Source organism: Anoplopoma fimbria, chromosome 19 (assembly GCF_027596085.1).
Source record: "Anoplopoma fimbria isolate UVic2021 breed Golden Eagle Sablefish chromosome 19, Afim_UVic_2022, whole genome shotgun sequence".
Classification (NCBI taxonomy): domain Eukaryota; kingdom Metazoa; phylum Chordata; class Actinopteri; order Perciformes; family Anoplopomatidae; genus Anoplopoma; species Anoplopoma fimbria.
In genome coordinates, this window is record NC_072467.1 from 20,909,738 (window position 1) to 20,928,935 (window position 19,198).

At 45.7% G+C, this 19,198-nt stretch overlaps 1 protein-coding gene across 1 annotated transcript in view; it reads right to left on the reverse strand.

Annotated features, from left to right (window-relative positions):
- Positions 1–15,993, reverse strand: part of plxnb2b (plexin b2b) — a 114,376-nt gene extending 98,383 nt beyond the window's left edge. Inside the window, 1 exon segment of the mRNA XM_054619226.1 lies at positions 15,930–15,993. The gene's annotated coding sequence lies outside the window, so the exon portion shown is untranslated.
- Positions 15,994–19,198: the final 3,205 nt, after the last annotated feature.

Here is a 19,198-nt window from a genome sequence, read left to right on the forward strand (position 1 = left end):
CACACACACACACACACACACACACACACACACACACACACACACACACACACACACACACACACACACACACACACACACACACACACACACAGCAGGCTCTTCGGCTTTGTTGACACCGGCGGACACAACAGGAGGGAGGGATCAGGTGGCTGGGGCAAGCAAGTAAAGGAAAGAGAAGGGTTGGGGTTGGGGGGGATGGGGTTGACAAATGATTCTCGTCAGGTAACATTCACAGACGTGGAGGGAAGGTAAGGAAGAAGATAGGTAAGGGGGGAGGGGGGGAGGTGGTCTGTCAGCTCATGTTGGTTCACCAGCGAAAAAGAATCTCCTGCCCTGATTAGAAACCGCTGCGGTCAGGAGACGGGAGAACGGAGACACTTTGAAGGAGGAGACATTTAGGAGCGGGTCCGTTTGCACCCGAGGAGCGCTTACTGATGCTGATTGAGGAGACAACGAAACATGGCCTCCGTCTCTCTCTCTGCCTGGGATACTTCTCACCATGATGGCTCTGATCAAAAAGAGCAGGAGGGACGAGGCAGAGGAAGAGCCCTGGAAGCATTCAAGGGGGCCGGGAAATGTGGGTCAGACACATGACATATTAATACAATGACTGACGAGAGAAGAAAAAGTGAGAAGGAGATGACTGAAAGGGGGCCAAAAATATGCGCAGCAGAGAGGAATTATGTTTCCACATGACCCAGCATGTAGGGGGAACAGGAGCTTCTTCAGAAAAGAATAAAAAAAGAACATAATAAACTTTAAAGTGAATTTGGCCGGAATGAATGCACGATCCTTCCGCTGTATTCAGACCTTGATAAATGCACACTGTCGAGGGTGTTATTAAACACCAGAGAGACTGGTGGGTCCCTGTGCCAGGCAAAACTAATTAAATCCAGGCAGATGTGTCTGGACAGTGTTGTACCACACACACACGCACACACACACACACACACACACACTCTAAATGGGCTGTTAACCATGTCCACGGTGCAATCAGTGCCAGCTGATGAGCCGTCACTGCGCTAACTGGACCAGGTGAGGACAAAACAACAGCATCTCAGCTTCAATTTCTAACTCCTCGGTGTGCTGGACTTCGGAAACTTTTTGTCAGCCAGTGGCCAAAGAGAGAAAACGCCTTTCACCCTGGTGCCTTGTTATCCTCGCCGATTACCAGGCAACGCATTTCTTTTTTGCCCGTATTCCCAACTTAACGCTGCTGCAGGTGATGATGAGAGTTAGAGCTAACAGCAACCAATTAATCTTTCATGGTGCACGTGTTCCTGCTTTTGTTAGGTCTGCTCTGGGAAATTGTATGAGACTTGCAGCTGTACAAAAGAGGGCTGGTGACACTTTCATCCTCTTCATCTTCTTCTTCCTCCTCCTCCTCCTCCTCGCCACTTTTCATTCTCATACTTTGTGAGCAAACAGCTGGGGGTTTTTTCCCCGCAAAAGCTATCATTTCGCCAGCCTACAGGCATGAGAGCTGCACTCCAAATCGCTGATGGGAGCCCGGCTAGCCGAGTCAGAGTGGGAGATGAGATTGCATTGGCGATGTGAGTACAAGGGGAGGGGAGGAGGGATGATGGCTATCAGATGGTAAACACACTGAACCACACATCAATGTGCGCATACACGTACAGAGGTGTATGACATAAGGCAATACAAGTGCCTGTGTTTTATCTTCATTTAGGCTGCCTGTGCCATCCTCTTGTAATCTCACCGTTCTTGGGTCACATACACACAACAGCAGCTCGCTCACAGTCTCTAAAAAGACACATACACACAGTAGTGACTAATCACCCATCTGGATCAGCCATTCCCAGGTCTGGATGACGAAGCGCCTATGCCCGCAAATATAGGCTAATGCCCTTCTCAACAAAAGGCTTAGGCTGCATTACAGCCAAACAGACAGGTCTAAAGAGAGGGTGGGGTGAGGGGTGGCTTATGACCTGGCTCAGACAAGCATGTACAGGAGAGGAAGCAAGTGACATCACAGATAAGGGTGATGTACTTAGGCTAGCTGCTAGTGGCTACATGGAGCTGACAAGTCTGTACGTGCACTCGATTTCAATAGCAGCTCCCCGAGTCAAGGGCAGGGAGAGGGCAGAGCCAAAACAGCAGAGAAAAAAAAATAAACATTTCAATGTGACTAGGCTAGTTTGTGAAGTGAAAGAACCGGTGTGGCTTACCCACAGGGCTTTGCTGAAACCCTCTCGTCGTCGTTACATATTTGGGTGTTACCAGTGGCAGGTGCTAGCCATGGCCTCTCGGAGCATACCATTGGGGGGGGGGGACGACACCAAGCCTCTGCTGTTTCACCAAGCAGAGGCTTGTTGCTGGCTGGCATGATCCAGGTAAGTCTGTTAGTTGTGAGAGGGGGCCTGATGCTACGAAAGCCAGGTTCAGAATGTGGGATAAGGTTGGATCAGAGCCAGGAGCCATTAGCGGGCCGTGTGTCTGACACAACGGGCAGAACACAACATTTTCAAAAAGGCGCAGAAGGACTTGAGCGGAGCCGTGGTGAAGAGTGCTAGGCAGCTGTTTCATTCAGGCCCTCTGATAACAACCCCCTGTCCAGATTGGCTACTGCAAAACAGGGCAGTGGGAAAGCAAGGCAGCAAGAATACAAATCACTTGTTCGATGGTCGACACTGAGCTAAGCAAAAACTAGTGCTCTGGCATTCATTTCTTAGCTGATGAAGCCCCTTGTGATTTGTTGCGGGCTGCCGTAAAGAATTTGAATGCACTTTGCATGCATTTAGATTAATGTGCATCCTTACAAAAGAGCATATGACAGTATGGTTAATAAGCAGAAAACACTTAAGCTATCAGGAAGGGCCAGCACTATGAACAGACAAAGATCTAGCTAATGGCCCTGGCCGTATCATTTACGGTACAGACCATAGCCAAAGGCAGAATCACACACTGGCTCCAAAGGCCGGGTAGAAGGGAGAGTTTCTCTATTCAAGAGATAACATCCGAAGAGTACTTTCTAGAGAGGGTGAGTCTTTGCTTTCAACCCCCACTGTGAATAAGAAAACAACAAGTGCATCAATTATGAGAGTGGGGACAGAAAACTCGGGGCTATTCAATCCTCTTTTTCTACTTAGTTGCTTGTGAGAAAAGTGCAAACGAATGGAGGCACAAGCACTTCACCCCAACAGCACAGGCTGTTGTGTGTTTTGCAAAAAAACTCTTGACAATGTGTCTCTCATTTCAATTATAAATCTGTGAAACAAAAAAGTGATTTACAATACTAGGGGTAAACCATCTGGCTTTAAGTGGTGCTTGATCTCAATCAGACACAGATTCAACTGGACTGTCCACCTATCAGACACTGACCATTGCAATCACCAAAAAACAACACGCTTTTACATCTGTGACTGTGGCTCGGTCCCATTAAAAACCTATCACACCCACTACCGCCACGCTACGCCTACTGCGCACAAAACCCATTGCTATAATTGGCTTCACTGCAGCCCTTTCCGACTTTGGACGGGGCCAACCGGCAAATACCAAAAAACAAAACAAAAAAAACTCTGCACTAACTGGACGAGATCCAAACTCCGGTCATGTCTCAGTGACAATCAAGCATGACAAATTATTTCCAAACATGGGGAAGAAGTGAAAACACGAGGATTGTTCCAAATCAGACGGGAGAGAGGAAATAACGGATGAAATACAAAACAGGAGAAACGAAACATTGTTCATTGCCCGCTTCGGGAGGCTAATGGTGATGGCACACCTCCAGGTGACAACGCAGACTCCGTCGCTTCACGTAAACAGACAGAAAAGGTGCGGTTGTGAAGCAAATCTGTTGTTTTACAGGGACCGCAGCGAGGGGCCACAACCATGTCATTACCTCAGCCGGCAGAAGAAGAGGAAGCCCAGAGCCGTGGTATTCGGAGACTTTGCGGGAGAGTTGAGACAGCGTTTGTTTGAGGGGTGTTTGACAATGAGAGAAAGATAAACAGAAAGCAGAATAGAGTTAGAATGTGTATGAAAGTGTGACTGAATCAAGTGTGTGTGTGTGTGTGTGTGTGTGTGTGTGTGTGTGTGTGTGTGTGTGTGTGTGTGTGTGTGTGTGTGTGTGTGTGTGTGTGTGTGTGTGTGTGTGTGTGTGTGTGTGCTATAAACGCTCAGCTCTAGTTTGAGCAAGCGCCAGAGATGTTTGTCATACCAGAGCATGGAGCGTGTCTGGACTAGGCCGAGACGGAGAGAAAAATGCTATCGGGGCCCTAAGGCTCTCTGAATGAAAACACACTGCCCTCTCTCTTCAGCAGAAGACAGACTCACAAACTCATGATTCGAGGGAAGCGGGGAGCTTGCTTAAGGTCACTCATTAATATAAAAACAGAACAAGAAATCGCAAATGAGAGCGAAGGGTAGATGGGGGAGGTGTTAATTGAAAAAGAAAAGTGTAAATTATAAGCAAAGTAAGTAATTATCACCAGCAAGAGACAATAGAAACTCACAATCAGTCATAATTGTTACTTGGTGTGACATGACTGCTGATAAAGGAAAACTATAATTGATATTCTGAACTGAATTTTGTTAATTAAGGCACTGATTATTCTGCTAAACATACTTCGACAACCAGACGCACAGCACTGCCCTTTAGAAAAGCCACTTGCATAGCGTTAAACTGAATTCCTGGGAGGCCAATGTTTTTGGCAGCGCTGTTGTCGGAGGATCAGGACGTTCAATGATATGTAAACAAACACAAAAACGGGAGAGTGGTTTGCACACGAGACAATCTCCAAACCAAGCATTTTTTAGGATTTTTTCTCCAATAAATGACAAGCTTTATTAATTGATTGAGCCTGAGAGGGATTGAGATTGGGGGCGAAGAGAGGCAACGGACGTGTGGAGCAGTGTGTGGACTGATTGTGATTTCATCCCTCTCTGCTCACGGGGGAACGCGATGCCAAAACCTCATGCCAACAACTCTGACAAACTCTGAATAGCAACAAAAATAAGTCTAGAAAAAAAGAAACCTCATGTAGGAAAAGTTTACAGAGAAAAAAAAAGTGCCCTGTAATTACTGCAGCATATCTGTGGACTGAAGGGTTTGTGGATTAGAAAGGTTGGACACTGAACAAAAGGGGACCTTGGCTTGCTGAGAGCCTGGTCTGGGCATATAGGGGGTGGGAGTTGAAGACAGCACACTTAATGGAAGTGACAGTCAGCAGATACGCGCCAGTCCCATCTACCCGCTAGCCTCCTCCTCTGGCGGGCCCGAAAAGAAAGGGAAAATAAAAAAAACACCCTTTTCCACCCCTCCATCTACAGATTACACACAATGCACCCTAACATACCAGGAGAGAGGAAGAGAGAGAGAGGGGGAGGGGGAGTGAATAGACAGGGAGTGCTGCCAGGGCCTACTTTTAGATAGCGTGGTTATCAGCGGGGAAAGGAGAGAGCGAGAAACAAAGAGGAAGTTTACTGGCGTTGTTTTATCTGGAAGGGCATTAAACTGAGAGGCACACAGGGGACGAGGCAGCGAGAGTAAAGAGAAAGACCATTCAGAGGGAAAAGGGAGAAACCGTCCAAAGTCAGGCAACCTTCAGAAGCGTCCTGCGTCTCTGTAACTCACAGTCACACACGCACACACTTTGCCCTTGGCCTTGAAAGTCATCCCCGGTTCATGGTTGCTGGCTTTGATAGGAGCTCCGGCCCTGGAACGAGTTACTAACGACCCAGAAAGCAGCTCGCCGGGCGATTGGAGCGGCTGTCACTGGGATGGAAACTGAATGTGGCCCTTTGATAAAACACTCAAAGCAGGATGAAAACAGAACAGGAAGAAGGCAGCCCATTAGGCCGTGATAGAAAAAGAAGGGGAAAATACAGAGGGGCCAGACGACTGGGACTAGGGGGGTAAATCCGTGGCTCTCTGTGTGCTGTCCTTGACCCCGTCAGATTGGGCTGAGGCCGGCGGTGAGGAAGCGCGTTGGGCACACTGCACCCCCAGGTGTGAGCTGGAGAGGGATGAGAGGCATGCCGATGAGGGGAACACACCTGCATCACCAAGGCAGCCCGCCCGTGCCCACTAATCAGATAACTTAGCCGCTGACCTCTCCACAGGCTCTGTACCTTTTAATGAGATCCATGCCTTTGATTCGTCTAGCCGCCTGGAGGGTGAGAGCGATCACGCATAAGCTCCTCAGACACACACACAGCAACTTTGCCAACTGTGGATGGACACTTTTGCATCAACACACTGCTGTGGACACCGACACGAAAGATGTACACACAGTTGAAATAATGAGCGCTCCGTAACTCACGATGGCCGAAGGCTCATCTATGTGTGTGTACACGCGTGAACAGGGGAAGTGGATACACAACGATCGGGCTGCAACAAGCACCGCCTGAGAACTCAACTAAAGCAAGCTAATCAGCAGACGCAAGGACACACAGAACCACACTGACGTATGCAGAGCCCGGCTCAAGGACACAAAACACCCACCTTGTTAGGAGCGGGCTGAGGGAGGTTGCAGGTGAGATTGGATCCAGACATGCTTGCTCACAGATAGAATTGAATTATTGATCAGCCGACAGATTGTGTTATGAGGAATTCATGGATTCATGCTTGGGCTGTCCAGCTCCCTCTGGCTAAAAGACAGACTGTGTGTGGACTCACTGTACATGTTTACATTCCTGTGCGTGCGTGCGTGCGTGCGTGCGTGCGTGCGTGCGTGCGTGCGTGCGTGCCAATGTGTGCTGGGGAAGCCTATAGTGGGAAGCAGGTTGCACTTGTCGAAGTTTGGAATTATATTCTATGGGTGGAGTGGGCAGTGTGAGCTCGCACTTAAGACAAGACAGAGCAAACAGTGAATCGATCCGAGCTGGCCGGGTGCGATGCGTGCAGCATGAAGGCCTCACCCTCGCTGCGCTGAGAGAGATTTAACTGCTCACACACTGAGTGGCTTTTTTTTTTTTTTTTTTTTCCATTGGCACTCAGGCAACAGCACAATTCTCAGCTCTTAATACCAGCAATGGTCAGAGAGGAAATGGGAATTTTATTCATCTGAGCTCAACGGGTGGTCTGCGGCTGCTAATAATGCACTGAAGTACAGGGCCCCCTCTTTTCGTTACTAACATCAACATCAGCCGACATGAGAAGCATGCCATTAGACAAAGGTTGGACTATATTCTGTCTCGAGGCTGTGGCCCCTTAAATCCCACTTAAACCCAGAGTTCTTTCGACACTTCCTTAACGACGATCCAGAGCACGAGGAACTGGACAGTGTGACCGCACGTTCTCTTGCAGCGCATCATTTTATCCTAACCTAGTTCCTTAATAAAAAACTGTCTGTAGACAGGTCATGCTGCTTAATGTCTGAGCTTTAAAGGACACATCAGCATCAATAGCTAACCAGACTGCTACGATAACAACAGTCACAGCTTTGTGGTCATACGCCACAACATTTTAAGGTGCAGTCAGGCCTCACAAAGATCGTGAGTCACAACATTGCAGATGTAGATGAAATACCCGTTAGCTTTAATCCCATCTAATCAGATTTCCCATAAAGAAAAGAAAAAAAGTACACCATATTAATTCTCTTGTTTTTGGCAATCAGAACTTGTTTTGTTTACATCTTATGTGCAGAACAGATATGTGGTTTTAGCACGCAGCTGAATAATGAGGGATAATGTTTTATTTTCAAGTCGGAAGGTGGAGAAATGCATCAGGACCCACTGGGAGCAAGATGTTAGTACATTTTTTACATATTTTCTGTCACAGCTTTGTTTTCCGTTACCCAAAGAGGAGACGAACTCCATATGACTAATTAAACAACAGACACGGAGGAATGCATGATGACATCCTGACGGCAGACGGGAAAAAACTGAGACTGAAAGTGAAACAGAACAGAACCTGGATAAAAATAAAAGCCAGGGCTAAGGGAGGGTTTCAGTGGAAATGTACTGTAGATATCAACAGGGAGGACAACAGAGAGATATTTATGGAGGTCTGGAGTGGTGGATAAATGGCTACTCCGGTCTGGTCGCGCCGCCAGTCGGCACCGGTCCACCAGCAAACAAGCAGCGCCACACTGACATGGCCTCTTACACCCCACTTTGCTTCAATCTGTTACTGAAAAGCGGCACACTTCTCCTCCATAACCCACTGAAAGAGGATAAAAGGAAAACGGGGTAAATGTCTCCCGGTGAGACTTGTGTGATTTGGGGCTCCAATTTGGCAGCTTGTTTTCTGTAAACATCGCGACTGCAGCTTGTTTGTCAGAGAACGCACTAGCCGGCAGCATTAAGCCGTTCGCAGTGCGGGGAGGAGAGAGACAAGGTCCTGGTAATAAGGTTCTCTAACCCCAGCAGCAGATCCACTCAAGCTAATGACTGTAATTAAAGAGCCCAGCTCCACGGAGGGATCAATGACGTGGGATCGGCCCAGACAGGACGTGGAACAGACGTAGCTAAAGCAGAAGGAAGCGACCACAGGGCTGAGTTTAAAAAACTTACAGGCTGTACAAGTGGTAGGCCACCATGTGTTATGAGGGCCTGTAAATATTTAGGCATTCCTACGAGGGCATGTGGCTGCGACTCTGATGTCATTTCTCCTCGGCCTGTCATTTGCTTTAGTTAGAGGCTGAGAACCGAGTGTGGAACGACTATAAACACCGATCTGTGAAAAAGGGAAACACTGGGAAACAGAGTGTCACAGGACAAAAATGAACCGTGCAAGAGGCGCAAGGTATCTGTATGACCATCACATGTTTGACCCATTGCATACAAATTAGGGAAGAGAAAGGACAGTGCGGAAAAATGCAGATACAATGTCTACGTGATTTGCAGACATCAGCATAAAATATATCCAACAACTTCCTTTTTTTTCTGAAATAAAGTTGAGAGGCCATAACAAAACTGGGCAGCCTCAGAGCTGCCCAGATGAGTCAGTGAGGAATAATGCATGTCATCACAGCTGCGTGAATAGGAGAGTGAGGCTGGGGGGCAACCGCAGACACCCAAGACATGGAGCAATGATGACACCTCCACAGATCTGCATTTCAGAAGACAGCTCTGAGCCCCAGGCAGGTCTGAAGCACCAGGATTAATATCCACCTAGACTAGAGACGCACCGAGTAAGAAAAGAGAAAGGAATAAAAGTAGGGGGAGGGGGGGGTTATGGAGTGCAAGAGAATGGATAGAGAGAGAGAGAGACTTTGTTCTACTGATAATAAAAGGGAACCAGCCGGCGTGTTCAGAGATGGAGTCGTTAACATAAACAGGAAGTTATAAACATGAGGGCAGTGGGTACTTCCACATTGCTCCAGCACAAAGGTTGTGGTTGGCTGAGCGGGCATAGCTAACATTCCTGTCAGATCTCGACCGAGCCAGAGGTGTACACTCCTACACAGGTCTGCCACAATGCCCCAACTCAACAAGGTCAATGTCAAAGTAAAAGCCTGACTCATACTAATGCCCTACATGAGCCTGCGATTGTGAGAAAAAAAAAAAACTATATCTGACAAAGCTCACCACCAGAGTGGATTATGTTCCCTGTTGTATTACATAATTTCAGTTTTTCCCGGTTTTGCTGTTATTCATGCAGAATTCATTTGTTTTTCTGCTTATATTCTACTCGTGTTTTTCCCTGCTTCTGCAGCTGCACTGGGCGACTACTTCCCCCACGGGGATCATAAAATAATCCCTCAAAGGATCTTTAAAAAAACAGTTAAATCCCACCTCAAACATTAGCAAACACAAATTTTAGCGACCAGTGGTCACTACAAAATGTCAGCCTCTAAGGTTGATTGTTACTACTGCCCAGACTACAGCCACAGTAAAATGGTCTGTCACTTTACAGACGAGAAGCAACAGAGCCAGTGGCATTTAACTAGATTCTCAGTAACTTTAACAATTGCTGTATGAACAGATTTTAATAGGTCCCTCTTGGATCATAGGCTACCGAAAGGCCACGATACCCAGCTCATTTACCAGAGACAAGGACATGACACTGACAAAGAAATTATTCCATTTTCATACACCATTTCATTATGGACTGTAATAAAGGCAGACAACCTTGCCTAGGCTGTATTATACCAGCTTCATATTAACACTGTGGAACAAGTATAGATGCATATTAAGTATTTGTGTAATATGCAGCTGAAAGAGAAACATCTAATATACAGTAATATGTGAACTTTACGCTTTCATTTCATTCATTCGGCTTTGCTTTTCATTTTAATGACCGACAGCAGAGTGCTAAAAGAGGCCTGCAAGCTTCACACTGGGAAGCACAGGTATACGATGAACATCTCATCTTTTCCCCACAAAACCTTGCCTGACTTCTAATTTGGATTGAAACAGACAAGCAAGAGATAGACACCCCATATCCAGCAGTGCTGCCACCCCCATGTCCATTTCCAGCTGCCAGCAGGTTTCAGCAGATGCCAGAGCTAATAAGGACAGCATATGTTTCCTCAAGATCCAATGTTGCCTTTTAGATTTTATAGCACACTCTGCCTGTGTTTTTTATGCCATTGTGTCTAAAAGTTATTAAATTAAATTATGAATTATATTTTCAAGACAATTTCCATGGTGAAATTAGAAATCTACAGATATCAAACTATATGAGGTGCAAATGCAACATAACTCATGTATTTTCAGAGGATTCAAGATTTCATACCACTTAAAAATGAAAATGAGGGACTTTCACACAAATTCCTGGCAGGGAATGTATAATGTCCCTGTTTTAAATGTGTAAAAGCAGATAAATAAATAAATAGCTGTTGCTTGCATTATGGTAGTTCCAGTGGAAAATGTTTAAATATATTTCCAATAAGCTGTTCATGCCAACAAAGGGGCCATCTCTGGTTTAGATACAATGACACTTGTGTATTTTTTATGCACCATGTATTTAAAATAAGGTTTCTTTATTTGGGGATAATTCATCTCTTGTTTAAAAGTTAAACTCTCACAGACAGTCCCTCGGAGTCTTCCTCAGTTTGCCACACCTTCTCCCTTTGCTCTCTCAGGTTGGTGTGACCTTCATCTCCAGCTGCTGCCAGTGCGCTGACCCTTCATGCATCTGTCACCCGCCAGTCCTGGCTGAGGCTCACATTCAGCAATACATAATTAATCGCCCAGCGTGCATTCAAAAAAATAAATAAAAAAGTAGAGGGCCGACACTTGGCTGCGACTGCCATATTAACATAAACCAGCTGGATGTCATATTAGCTGGAAAGCAGAGGTGATAATTAAAAATGATCTTGGCAGCAGTAAATTGGTCAGTTTGAGGATTAACTGTGAAATGACTTGGATAAAAATGAATTGCACCCTCTGGTGCCTTAGCTAGGATTAAATGGCACTCAACATGGCGCAACTCTCGGCCATGAACAAAAAGCGCGGTGAAAATGCATTACAGGTGGAATAAGTGGCTCCACACAGTTTCCATTATTCCTCATCTACTCTAAGCCTGAGTCCATTTAACCAAAAATCTCTGTGAGAAAAAAGATATACGACTATCAAATCCTGCACAAGAACTCTAATTTTGCACAGACATAAAGCGTCCACTCATCTTCCATGTGTAAAAGTCAGAGATCTTTGAATGGTCTTTACATCATAAAGCAAAACGAGCCGGAGTAAACATCGGCCCGTCACGTGACGCTGATTGAAGCAAGCACGACCAACTTCCCTATGAAGCGGTTAAATGGGTAGCGTTTTGTTTGATAGCGATACGTGCCAGCCTCAATTACCAAAGCAAAAAAATAAATTAGCTTCCCGCTCTCTTCTCTGCTGCCAATTCAAGCCTTGAAAAGAAAAGCTTCCGACCGAGATTTCCCAGGATAGGAATCAAGGTGACCCCTCAGTCTCATCGCTGCTGATTCGTTTTCAGATACCTGCTTCTGTGGCGTCTGGCTGAAACCAAGTGAACTCTTGCCAATTAATGGCCTGAACTGGTTGACATGCATCCAGTGAGCAGGTAGCATCAAAAGCCTCTGTGCTACTATGTGTCTGTGTCAACCTGTCAGTTCAGCCTCCGTGGGGAAGTGGGTGAGGAGACGGAGGCAGATATCTGTATTGTGTATCCATCACTGGTGTTCAGTCCTCGGCTATGCAACCTCACGTCCGCTGACAGCCAACACCACACACAACATGCCTTTTGAACAGCAATGGAGATCATGTTTTCCTCTGGGCTGACTTTTTTTCCTCAACCTCTCTAAACCTCACATAACGTCAGTCGTCTTTCTCTCTCAACACTATCTTTTTTTATTTGATTAAATTTTTTTAGGATTTCTCATTTCTCGTGCAGAACACCCTGCCCTCAACCGAGCAATTAAGGCAGCTCCCTCCCCACGTGAATCATTTATCTCTTTCAGGAGTGTTTACAATATTCATCGTGTTCCTCTCACTCACGCTCCGAGCACGGAGAATGAAGGGAAGAGTCACGGTGGTTTAAAAGGTAGAAGTGAGGGCAGTAGCAGGGGGGAAAGGAAAAAAAAAAAAAACAGCCTCAGTTGGCGTGTTGGCGTGGTGAAAAAAGTAAGCCACGACGGGTTGAGTGCGCGGTGTGGTCGGTCATGGACAGGAGATGAAAGACAGTGTGGGTTGAGAATGTGTCATGGTTGTTTTTAACGAGGTAAAAGTGCACCCTGCGGAGCTGAAACTTCACCATAAAATATGTCGCTGAAGGGCCTAAGTTGGAAACCTATGGACGGAGCAGGTTAAAATCTGGATCGCGGTTAATCTAAAGCAGATGTTTACTATCTTCTTCAACAGAGCCCATCCTCGTAGCCTGCTGCTGGGGGAGTAAGCATGTGAATTAGCATGATCACACCTCGTAGTTCTGTCATAAGCTTTGTTATCTCCGATCTCAAGCACACAGAAAGGGGAGAAGTGTTGAGTGGTGAGGGTTTGGCTTGAAGTACAAACAGGTGGGGGGGGGGGGACGCTGTTGAGTGGGATAGTTTGGGACAAGGTCGTGAAGTCCAAGAGCTGTAAAAAAAACAAAAAAAAAACAGCGGAAATAAGATCAGAAATCCACCTCACCATGACGTCCCTTCATCGTAGGATAATCCTCAAGACATGAAAAGACGGGCCTATCTCCAATCTGAAGATCTCTATTCCCCAGATCCTTCAGCCGCCTAATACCGAGCTTGACACGCCCTTCACGCATCTGCCCACACTCCCCTGAAATCTGTGTGTGCTTTAGATAAGCAAGAGGAACAAGGTAATGCATATGGGTCTTTCTCATGGGCGCCACACCTATTTTATGACCAATGAGTTTACAAAGTCCATTCCACAGATGGAGACTGTGGGTCAAACAGCGGCCAACATTCAGTTTAAAGAAGGTCTAACAAACATTCCATTATGATAATGATTTAGATTACATAGTCATCTTAAATAGGGTCAGGTCAAAAGAAGATTAACTAGCAATTTTAAATGAACCACTTGTGATGAACCAATAGCATTTATACACTTTGATTGTTTCATATTCATGTATCAGTTCTTTTTGTGCTGATCTCTGTTTGTAAGCTGCAGAACAGGATGGGATTGCTTGTTGCTTGCACGGATTATGGTTTTTATTTTTTAAATGAATGAAATGAAATGTGACAGAAGTCAGTAATCCAATGCAAAGCAAACAAAAGAGACGGGGGGATGAGTTCAAAATTCATTTGACCTCAAAAATATTACAGCGCTGTCTGAAATGCGGCACATGCTTCCAGGAGACGACATGGTTTAAACCTTAGAAAACTGATATCCAAAAAAAAGGACACGATGAACTTTGGCTCACCCAAAACATGTAGCAGCTTAACAGCCGAGAGCTCACCACCTCCGTTTCTCAGCTGGTCAGAAGCTATTTTACTGGATCCAAAAATACTCTGAGTGGGTCTCACCACAAAGTTCAATTTCCAGAGCCAGCAGCCCATTACCAAAAAAATAAGGGGATTCATGGAAATGCCTTCTTTGTTTTACTTTCCTTTTCACATGTATTACAGAGTTGGAGTTTGCCTTCTGCTTTTTTGGGGGGATTGTTTTGTAGAATCCTGAAACATAAAAACATGACCTGAATGAGGAAATGTCTCCTATTCAGTTGCCCTGAAAAAAAGAGCATCGATGATGAAGAAGCGTGGCACGCTTGTCTTCTTCACCCTTGCGGGGAGCGGGAGAAAACATTTATCACCGCTCTCCTCTGCGCAGATAAGGTGTCTCTATTTATTCAGAGTGGGAGAGATAAACCATGAATGAAGCATTGTGGGACAGAGAGAGAGAGAGAGAGAGAGAAAGAGAAAGAGGAAGTAGACAGGGAGATGGTGGAAAGAGTGGAAAAAAGACAAGGAGGCAGCTTGGTTTTTCAATTGCGTGTGTGTGTGTGTGTGTGTGTGTGTGTGTGTGTGTGTGTGTGTGTGTGTGTGTGTGTGTGTGTGTGTGTGTGTCCATGTGAGCAGATGGCATCTATTGGAAAAAACCATCCCTGCTCAGTAGGGAGACTGGAGGTTGACCCCCTGCTCCAGCTCCCCCTCCAGCCACCACAGCTACCACCAGCAGCCGCCTTTCCTGCCTCCATGTGCGTGCCCCCCCCCCCATGCCTGCACTAATCCATTCCCACTAGGAGGCTGCTTGTATAAGGTTATCTAATAGGAATAATCCCCAGGAGACAGAGCATCCAATGTACAGTATAGGTCTAAGCGCATGGCGGGGGGTAGGCGGGAAGATTGGCAGAGTCTGTCAATACGATAGAGGACGATTTAGAAACGCCAACAAGGGGCGTACAGTGGTCTGATGAGAAGAGACGCACCAGGGACAGAGAGACACAGACTGACAGCACGGCACGGGAGATTCAAACAGAGACATGAATAGTGCTTCTGTGTCCTTGTTCTCAGATAGAGAGGCACGAGGAGAGCAAACAAGAGGCGATGCCCCGCTACTACTGGTGTCCTCTCAGCTGTTGATGTACAGCCCACTGTCTGGAGGTGAGGAACACAGTTCACGCTGGCCATTTCTCACTGAAATTGCCTTGTGTTCGTGGGGACAGACGGCTCCTTGTGAGGTGCCTGGGCATGTTGCGGTGGCTGCAAATGCTCCTCAGATGAAATGGTTTAGGGGAAGAGCATTTCTACAAAGGGTGGGGGGGTGCTTTTTCTTTTTCTTTACTTCAAAAACACACACACAGCTGTTGAGTTTAACAGTAGGACAACTTTTCAACCCCAGACATGAAAACAACCAGCGTTTCACAGACACGTTTCCCCTCTCCTCTCCTGTGCAGCAATACTACTGTAAATATCACGTTTTAAAGAGGTATTGTTTTTGAATGGTTGTTATGATGCCAGTTCTTCACAAAGCACATCAGTAACGCGTAAAGAGCAGCGGCTGGGCACGGTTTCACAGGGCGTATTATAGGCTATTAAAACTTGGAGCTCATATGCAACAATAAATAAAATAAAAAAGGTTTTAAATGCATAGGTTAGAAGGGTTAAAAGCTGATGCAAGTTAGTCACACACCCCCCCACACACACACACTTTACTTGGATCCACCAGCTTCCCCGGAACTCACCTTGGAGGAAAAGAAAAAAGAGAGTAGTTGTTGCACAAACGCGAAAAGTCCAGATATTCAAGAGTCCTCTTGTGAAATAGTTTAAAAAAAAAATAAAAAATAAAACAGCAGTCCCGGGAATCAAGTTCACATTTTACTCTCCTCACACGTCCAGTGAGGAGGGGGGAGGTTGAGGAAAAGGCACTATTCCGCAGAAACAAACACGGGCTATAATGTTACTTCAATGACCGATGTGTCCAAGTCCCCGTTGAAAGGCGACCCGGGCAAACTCCTCAACAAAAGACTTTCTCCACGCCCAGGTGTGCCGAGTCACATGGTAATCTCCAGGTGTGTGTGTGTGCGTGTGTGTGTGTGTGTGTGTGTGTGTGTGTGTGAGTCTCCAAGAGCCGCGGCGCGTTTAGCATCAACACACCTGTGGGATCCGTTTTACGCGTCCGCCTTCGCTGTCATCGCGATTTGAGAAAACCGGGAGGTTGTATACGTAGAGGGGAGCGGAACAAGGGAGTGGAAGAGAGGGAGGGAGGAAGAGGAGGAGGAGGAGGAGGAGGAGTGGGAGGGATGGGAGGGAGAGAGGGAGGGAGAGAGAGAGAGAGAGAGAGAGAGAAGCGCACTGGATGAGAACCGACGCGGCCGGGCACGGAATGGAATGATCCCCCCCCTCTCTCCCCACTGCACACCCACCGCCGGGCAAAGCCTGTGTGTGTGTGTGTGTGTGTGTGTGTGTGTGTGTGTGTGTGTGTGTGTGTGTGTGTGTGTGTGTGTGTGTGCGTGTGTGTGTGTGTGGAGACAGAAAGTAGCCAAGTAGAAAGAAAAAGGGAAAACAAGTTGTGTCGTCTGTTCGCCAACGCACCGAAATATTTCCCCAGGCTGCGGTTTCCCAAAGTGTGGTCCGGCAACCAACATGGGGTCTGTGGTGGGGGGGGGGTGGTCGGTTCCTCCAGGTCATGGCAAGCAAAATAGGTCAATAATCACAAGGAAATGTTCCAAGTTTCACAAACGCTCCGGCCCCAGTCAGATTATTCATAATTACAGAATTATGTTGAGTCATACCATAAGAAAGACTTTTTTTTTTTTTTCTAAATCCAATGAAATATGAGGATACAGTCCCATGTAATAGCACGACTTGTTGATCCGTGATGCTGATAAGTAAAACTTTGGTAAAAAAATGAAAGGGTAAGAAGAAAATTTCAGAAATGATTGTCTAGAAAAAAAAAGTTTTAGTGTTTCCGCAGATCCTTTGGGAATATGTGCTACTGCGACCTTTGCCATCAATATAACACAATATGTCATTTCCCCACAACAGCGATTGCTTAATGTCTACAAATAGCATGGATCTGTTGCGTTCAAGTGTCCAAGTAAGGCATGACAGTGAGCCACAGCATGCAAGCAGCTAAATGGAATTCAGGTGCAGGAGTTTAGAAATACTGAGAGAGTTATGGGTCCAAATATTACCATATAACCAAGTTATATAACAGACATCCCTTTACCTTCATATCATTTTCCTTTTTGCCTAAAACTAACTCCAATTTATATCAGATGTTGTCTTTGTGTTCACTTTCTGGTAAAACTCATCCTCAGGTCCATACAACCCTACAGCACGTGTCTATTCAGAAACAATCTTGTGTTTTCTCAGAACAATCAACAAACGTCACTTCTGACAGCTTTACCAGACTTTTGCTTCTTGGGAGGAAACAGTCCTCAGTAAAAAACTGTTGACAGGGAGGTCTGTCAGTCATCCAGAGAAAGATGCGTTGCTGTTGAGTTTTTCAAATGTCATTTTTTGATCCTTTGAGCATTGCCAACAAGCAGAAGCCTCGACAGCAGGAAGCTCTGATCAAAACTTATCTGCATCCCAATTCTGGACTGGAAAGGGACCCTTTGTGGCTGATTAATTGTGATGTAAACTAATCGTAGTATCACTGTGATCATTTATACTTTACTTCCAGTGTTTGTGCTGTTGTGATGATGTTCAGTATACCATGAATCATGTTGTTCTGTTGTTTTCCTCTGCATTTAATATCAGGTTTCATTTTAAATTGCGTAATTCATCTAAAAGCCCACCTAGGGACAATAATTGCAAATTAGCTGTCACTGTCAATTCTACGTGCAACAAATCTGTTATATTTTAAGAGGCTGAAAGCGATGAGGATAACTGCACTTTCCCAGTCAAACGAACAGATAAATAAAACATAAATAAACCACTGATATTACATTCAAATGTGCACAGTTTACTGTGCGAAGGGAATTTTGGGACATTGCTTGGTTTTTAAAATATTTTCAAGAGCAACCACTCCCTCATTTATATTTCACTGAGCCCCATTTGACTACATCTTTACAAGAGCCGTATTAGTAGTCATTATAACACAAATTATTGGTGTGCTCGCTGTACCTTGGCTGCTGAATCATTAATCACAAGAAGTGTAATTTTGAAGCTCTTTAGTCAGGCTAAGTTTTTACAAAGTGCAACAATCCTTCATTACCGCTTGAATGTGTAACAAGCTTTGAATCAGCCATATGTTTTGGTCTCTTTAGATAACAAATTCACATATTCTTTTTTTTTTTTTACTCATTCATGCAGAGACAGGCTTAAAGTTGCTCTGATTTCTATGATATTCGCCGCATGAATGTAAGTACTACTCAAGTGCGATTGGCTCTATCATCACCCCAGAGGTTGCATGAATAGCTTATTTTTCGCCTTAGAGCTTAATATCACATAACACTGCAAATTGGCACACTGAGTTTCGTTGCTCCGTGTCATGCCTTGTTGTGCGGCTCGGTGTCAGTTTATATGAGTGATTTATGGGCACACAAATGAGGCTGTCTGTTCGGGGAGATGTGCTGCCTTTTGCCCAGTGGGCCCTGGATAAGAAGACCGGAGACTGCGTGGGTGTGAGTCAGTCCCTAACTGCTGACACAAGCAAAGGAGCTGGCAGAGATTCACACAGCAAGATGGGGAGATGGCCTCCTCACGTTGACTGATGAGATCAAGGAGAAAGTAGGCCAAGCCAGACAAGTGTCGGGCAAACAGACGCCCGGAGACAGAGTGAGAGAGACAAACACCTCCCGATCACAAACAGAGCTGGGGGAGTGGAGAGACGAGTTGTTTGGGGTCTGAGTTCAATATGTCCAAACCTGTTTGTCTTAAAAGAGTAGTGCTGAGTCTTGGATGCTAGCCGGGGGACGGGGACGGGGGGACACACACGTCGGTAGCCGAGTCAAAGCTCCTCTGAATTTCACTTAAGTGGTAAAGAAGTTCACTTTGTTCCTCTAGATAGCCCGACTGTGATGACATTTTGATCAATGTGCCTATACCTTTCTGCAGCTTGCCTTTATGTTGCTGGAATAGTGATGATGTGTTATCACGCCGGTGTCAAACAGCACCATTCGTCATACAGTGTCCCTCAGCAGGTGCGCACAGTAAAATGTTTTGACTATCAACACTTTATACAACCTAATTTATGACACAGCTTTTCAGTTGTCCATAATGATGTATTGGTCACATCAGCTTCAAGGTTCAGAGTTCAGATTCTGTTTGCCACGTGGGTAGACTGCCCTCTGTTGGGGGCAGATTGTATTGTTTCATCAACTAACAACCACATGAACAAACAGGAGGGTATTAACACACCTATTCAGTGATATATAAAACATTTAATTAATGGTTTTATAGCTTAAATGTTTATT